This window comes from Papaver somniferum, chromosome 2, assembly GCF_003573695.1.
Source record: "Papaver somniferum cultivar HN1 chromosome 2, ASM357369v1, whole genome shotgun sequence".
NCBI classification, from domain to species: Eukaryota; Viridiplantae; Streptophyta; class Magnoliopsida; order Ranunculales; family Papaveraceae; genus Papaver; species Papaver somniferum.
Genome location: NC_039359.1, coordinates 206,248,424 through 206,255,078, shown reverse-complemented (window position 1 = coordinate 206,255,078; position 6,655 = coordinate 206,248,424). Strand labels below are relative to the sequence as shown.

The following is a 6,655-nucleotide window of genomic DNA, read 5'->3' as shown; positions in this document are numbered from 1 at the left end:
GCATTGGTATCAGGATATTGTTGCATACTTTTTGTGGAATGAGATAAAAGTACAGATCATTGTTACAGAGGCCTACCACCAAACAATTGCAAAACACCTCTATGTTCTCCTTTACCCCTTGATGTGATTAACTAATTGAAGTTCAACTATGCGACCCTAGAAATGTGACACACAAATGTTTGTACTAAGGTTGAAACACTATAGAGACTTTCACAACCAATGCCATTTGGCTGCCTGCTATGGGTGTGAGGCAGTGAAAAACCATAAAGAAGAATTATATTAATGGTTTAGCGTTAAAACGCCATTTGATCAATATTATAAGAAAATTTCTATAAAATAATGATAACGCTTTGAAATAAAAACAACTAGGATCAAAAAACAACTACTATCAAAGTAGAGGGCTTATCTCAATTTCAGTAGCTATCGTCATCGGACTCGTAGCTTTGCAATAATGACTGAAGTCCTGCAGTGCTTACTGTTGTATCTTTAGATTTAGGCTTCGGTACATCTTGATTCTTTACTTCTTCTCTTGCTATACCTTTTTCCAAAGTAGTTGGTGCCAGATGACTCTTCTTCTTGACTGAGATTTTAACAGTAGAAGACTTGTAGATGAACTTGGGTTTGTTTGGATCCTCACTTGCACCAGATTTCTCCTTTTTATTGAAATTTTCAGCAACAATGTCTTTTGTTAAAGAATCCGTTGAATTAATATTTTTTCTCTTCAAACCACCACTTGAAGCTCCACCTCTCTTAGTAGGAAGCTGGTACAGGTCGTCATCTTCATCTTCATCATGGATCCTCCGAACAACTTCTTTTGGTGCTTGATGAAAAATGTATTTTATGAGTGCTTCATCCTGTGCCTCCAGTTGCTTCTCCTTTTCCTCGGCGGTGCGCTGCATCGCCTCAAGCATTGCGTCTAGACTCACTGTAGCGTGCATCGACTTCATAGACCTAACTTCATCAAGAGCAGCGAGTATGTCCATCTCTCTCTTAGAGTCCAGCGTTCTATTTTCCAGAGATTTCATTGAATCTCCCATCTCTTCCTGTTCCCTTTTCTTCCGATCCTTGTCTGCTTCCTCATCTTCGGCACGCCAAGGCTCAAAGTTACGAGTTGCCCCCGACTCAACGACATAGTCTGAATTTTGTGGATCAGTCTTCATTGTTAATTCTGCTGAACATCTTGTGCACTTGAAGTAGAACCTAAAAAATTTGATCCATAGATATGTCTCCCCAACTACATCTTCTTTCCGTGAATTAAACTTGGTTCCCATGTAAATGTAATTTCCACAAGTGTTGCAGCGGATGCTCATCGGAAGCATCATCCGAACTTTAATTTGTTGATTCTTGGGTTTGCTTCCCCTGGTAACTTTGCAGGATCAAAATCTGGCGGGTAGTATTTGTTCAATACTTTCCTTTCTCCCATCTTTTCTTATTTTGTTACTACTACTCAGAAGAAGATATATTATATAACCTACCCAATAATACTGGCGAGTTTGATACTGATAGATTGATCCTTTGATTGCGGATTATAACCACCTAAAATAGTAGTGTATTTTGATGATAAACTTAGGTATACAGAGACGCTTAAATAGCTTAGCTAGAGTTGTAGCAAAATAAGGAACCGTAAGCAGGCGCAGAATAGGAAAACTAAACGAAATCAAGAAACCTAGTAGTTTAGGTAAGAATTGAAACTTGCAATGCAAGTAATTCCGAGAAGGGCTAGATAAAGGAGAATATTTATATTCGGACACTTAGACGATACTTCTTCTGTTTCACAAAGATAGTCCGCTTTGACTTTCTCAAAATATTAAGGAGACCATACTATTTTACTTGACTACCCTTAATTACTTACCTATTTTATTTTAATAAAAATGCTAGTGATAAAGACTATCCAAAATTGTTGTGAGAGTTATAAATACGAAATATAAATGGAAAATTTAAAGGATATCGAATTTACGAAGTATAAATTTTATAAGCAATTTATTTTTTAGAGTTAAATGTATATTTTCTTAAAAGGAATGAATGATATATTTGTTTCCTCAATTATACTAATTTCTTTAATATTTTAGATTGGGTCACGTTAAAAATGAATTTATGATTATAAAGAATTCAAAGGTATATTAGAGAGTTCATTGAAAAAGTATGACTATAAACAGAAGCTGGACACAATTTTGAACTGACGAAAAAAGAATAGAGGACGGTCTTTCAGAAACATAGGGAGTAATAAGCACCTAGATAGAGGATCGGAATAGTAAAAATACCAACGTAATGTCCGAATTTTTCAAAAAATATCCATGATGTTATCAAAAATTTTGGTTCCAGTACTTTGTTTTTAAACTTTCTAAGGGAAAGACTTCATCAATTCCGTATTCCTAGCGGATTTCAAATTCTGTTTATGATTCCAAATTTTAGCGGAGTCAGAACGGAAACTGCTAAAATTTGTCGCGTACTGCTTTTTGGTACATGAGGTAGAATTGATGATTATCACTTGTCAGACATCAAATTAGTATCAGCTAATTGTTTGTTTGTTAATGATTACTTCTACTCAAAATCTGTCTCCAAAATGTGTAAGGGTTAAATATCGCATCCATATGTATCATGCGAAGCGATACTATTATAAGGGCGCAAATGTGCTCGCACGTCATAAGGTCACGAGTAAAGTGTGAAGCCAGTGCGAGGATTCAAGAGCACGTGCGAGAAGATCCAGTACACGGGTGCGAGCACATTGCACGTCAGATCCGAAAATAAGGGCTTTATTAGCTGTCTTCCATAATGTAAAACTGCTATATATAGGACCAACCACCCTTGTGTTAAAGGAGAGATCTTTTTGAGAGTTAAGGTAGAATTATAGGAGAGAGAAAGTTATTTAATCCCCAAGTTAGGGTTTTATCTTCTTCTTTCTTGTATTGATTTCTAAACTTAATAAGATTCATATATGTGTTCTTCATGATAATTTCCTAGTTTGTTATATAAATTATCTAAGGGGTGTAGTAGTGAGATTTTTCACTACTACATTTTGGAGCTAGAATACAGCTCGGGGAAGAGATTACACCTGTTTGTGAAAGTTTTAAATTGATTTTTCGAAGATTTCTTATATTCTTGTTTTTGTGAAAGATTTTTGATTTTTTTCGCTGAGTTTTGGTTTACAAAACAAATAAGTTCATAAGTTTGTTCTTGAGCATTTGCTAATTTCGAACCTTTCGAATAATCATAAGGATTATAAGTTTTCTTTCGAGGCACAAACTTGACAGATCTGAAAAAAGATTTTCTTAACAAATATTTGGAAAAGCTAATCAATACCGTCTGTAGACAAAAGGGGAACGAGTTGATGCGAAAAACAAAGAACGCAACTATGTGTATGCAACAGGAAACGAGTAAATATACGGAGGTGGTAAACACCATCGGAGCGATGAACGAAAGCGGGCGTCTACAATGTAATATGATAACAAAATTAGGTGTGGATGTCACAGATTTTCATGCTGGACTTACAGGGCAGATCCACAAGCGTAATTACGAAGGAAGGAAGATCTCGAATATCGAAAAGATGTCTCCCTTGCACGAATGGAAAAAACAGAAGATCATGTTCGAAGCGGACGATATACCACAAGGAAGCTGTGGACGATCAGATCCATTGGTAGTAACTATACCAGTGCGAAAGATGGAGAAGCATAAAGATGCGAAAGATTCATAGGAATGGGCAATCGAAGGAACTTTGATAGATACCGAAATCTCAACCGACATCTTGTTTTATCGCACGTTCAAGAACATGGGATACGACGATGCATACTTAAGGCCGTCTGCATACAACATCCACGGCTTCAACAAAGCAATAACAAAGCCAAAAGGGGAGGTGACTATAAATATGCCACTAGGAGAGATAGAAGTGCATGTCACACTGTGTGTACTGGATGTGGAATCACCATACAACATGCTCTTGGGAAGACCGTGGTTGCATGGTATAAAAGGTGTGGCATCAACCTTACATCAATGCATACGATTCCCGATGCCGAGTGGAATAGGAGAAATTGCAGGTGACACAGAAAGAGCGAAATCATGTAACCATCTAGATGTGAAGAACTATGAGGGAAGAGAAAAAAAGCGAAAAAATCGAGAAAGGCGAAGCATCTAAAGAAAGAAGAAGAGCTTAGGGTATACATGGTGCGAGCGAAAGAAGGCCGGGGAATACCAAGCGAAATAGATGAGGAAGGAGCACCAGCGAAAGAGATCAAGGAGCCATCCCCGTTAGGTGAACCAAAGGCGAACTTTATTGCAGTAGAGCCGACTAAAGAAGTCAACATAGGTATAGAAGAGGAGCCCAAGTTGATAAGGATAGGAACTGGAATGGGGGCAGAAGAGGAAGAAAAAACAATTGAACTTATGAAAAATATAGCGATGTCTTCGCATGGGTGATATGTTTTGATCTCTGTACCTTGGTGACTATTATTATAGAGATGGAATTCAAGATAATAATTAACGAAAACTAGAAAACAAAACACACTAGAAACCAGATTCGAGGAAAATATATCTTCTCTAGATTATGAACAAGAAAACTATTACAATTCTCTCTTTGTTACACTCACAATCTCTCTAAACAGTAAATATAATATTTCACTGTTTTGCTAAGCTTGCTTTTACAATAATTAATTGCCTCAGAAACTTATCTCCAGGTGATTTGTCTCAAAAACCTCCTTTCTTGATCTAGGTGTGTCTGTATCACAAACCACACTCTAGATATCTTAGCTATGAGCTAAACATCTCTATTTAGATCTTTAAAGGTTTCCAAAACCTCTTAGGAATCTATTTCCTTATCTAAGAATAATACCTTTTCTAGGTATATTTCTTTATCTAGGAATAATTCCTTTTGTAGAAAGAATTCCTTGTCTAGGTATATTTCCTTATCTAGGAATATTACCTTATCTAGAAAATATTCCATTTCTAGGTATATTTCCTTATCTAGGAATATTACTTTGTTTAGGAATATTCCTTATCATTCCTCGCGTCAATGCTGAAGGATCCCACTACTCGATATTTAAAGATCACGACACTCTGTTTCCCGTCAATCAAAAAGGAAGAGGAAGCAGGCGTAATGATGATATAAGGCGAAAAAGGAGAAAAGAATGACGATGGAGAGGATTGGAGATCGCAACTTCATTCATACTTGGAGAAGGGAGAAACACCAAGGAAAAAATTGGAGGCACACAAGTTAAAAAGCCGTGCAACAAACTATGAATTAAGAGATGGAGTACTTTATCGAAGATCATTCCTTGGACCCTCTCTAAGATGCTTGACACGAAAAGAAGGAATCGAAATCGTAAATGCAATACACTATGAAGATGCAGGAAACCATTGCGGGGGAAAGTCATTGGCATAAAAACAAGGATGCAAGGATATTATTGGCCTTACATGCATAAAGATGCGAAAGAAGTATCTAGGCGATGTGAAGAATGTTAAAGACATGGGAACAAAATACATGCACTGGGAGCGAACTTAAGTTCATCAACCAGTATTTGTCCATTCGCAAGATGGGGCTTAGACATTGTGGGACCATTCATACTAGGCTCAGGTCAAAGAAGATATCTGATTGTCGCAACAAATTATTTCACAAAATGGTCAGAGGCGAAAGCAGTCCAGCATATACACGATAAGGACATCTTCACCTTCATATTTGAGAATATTATGTGCATATTTGGAATCCCTGTACAACTGGTGTCATACAATGGAAAACAATTCGAGGGTGAAAACATAGAAATGCTATTAAATGCCTTCAAGATCCTGATTGGAAAATCAACTCCATTATACCCACAGGGTAATGGACAGGCATAGGCATCTAACAAGACACTTGCGAATACATTGAAGAAGAAGTTGGAAGGGCATAATAAAGGATGGTGTGAACAGATCCACAATGTCTTATGGGAATATCGAAAAACACGAAGAGAAGCAACAAGAATGTCACCATTCTGTTTAACATATGGGGTGGAAGCTGTATTACCAACTGAAGTCATCCTACCAACAACAAAGAAAGAGGCTTGGGAGAAGAATCTGAAAACCAACTTAATACTGGAAAAATTAGATGACTTGGAGGAAAACAGAGAGATTGCCTTACAGCACATGGAAAACTATCATAAGAGATTGTCAAGGGAATACAACAAGCGTGTCAAACTAAGGGAATTTCAACCAGGGGAGTTGGTATTAAGAGAGATATCATCTTATCAAAAAGGAGGAGATGGAAAACTGGAGAAGAAATGGGACGGACCATATATAATCAAGCAAATTGTAGGGACTTGTGCAACAGGCAATATAAATAAGCCCTAACGCGCGTCATAGTTAAGGAAAACCTAGTAATGCATGACCTGGGAGAAAGTCATACCATTCCTGGGACCTGAGTCATGGATAGTAGGGGTGAAACAAAATCCTATCCGGTAGAGACTCCTTAGTTGAAAGACTAAGGTATTAAGTTCTCTATCATGGAGTGTAGAAACTCGACCAGGGCGCCGCGGTACACGGTTGAGCCAAGGGTGTCGGGGGCGTCGTAGCGTACCTTACCGCTCTTGGTAAATCTTGGCTATGATACACTCGGTCCTCAAGATACCCCACTTAGGGTGTGGTACTCGTACCATAGGCCACATAGGCTGAGGAATACGAGGCCGCGAAAACA

At 37.7% G+C, this 6,655-nt stretch overlaps 1 pseudogene; it reads right to left on the bottom strand.

The window, feature by feature from the left end:
* Positions 1-413: 413 nt before the first annotated feature.
* Positions 414-1,423, bottom strand: LOC113352652 (annotated as a pseudogene).
* Positions 1,424-6,655: the final 5,232 nt, after the last annotated feature.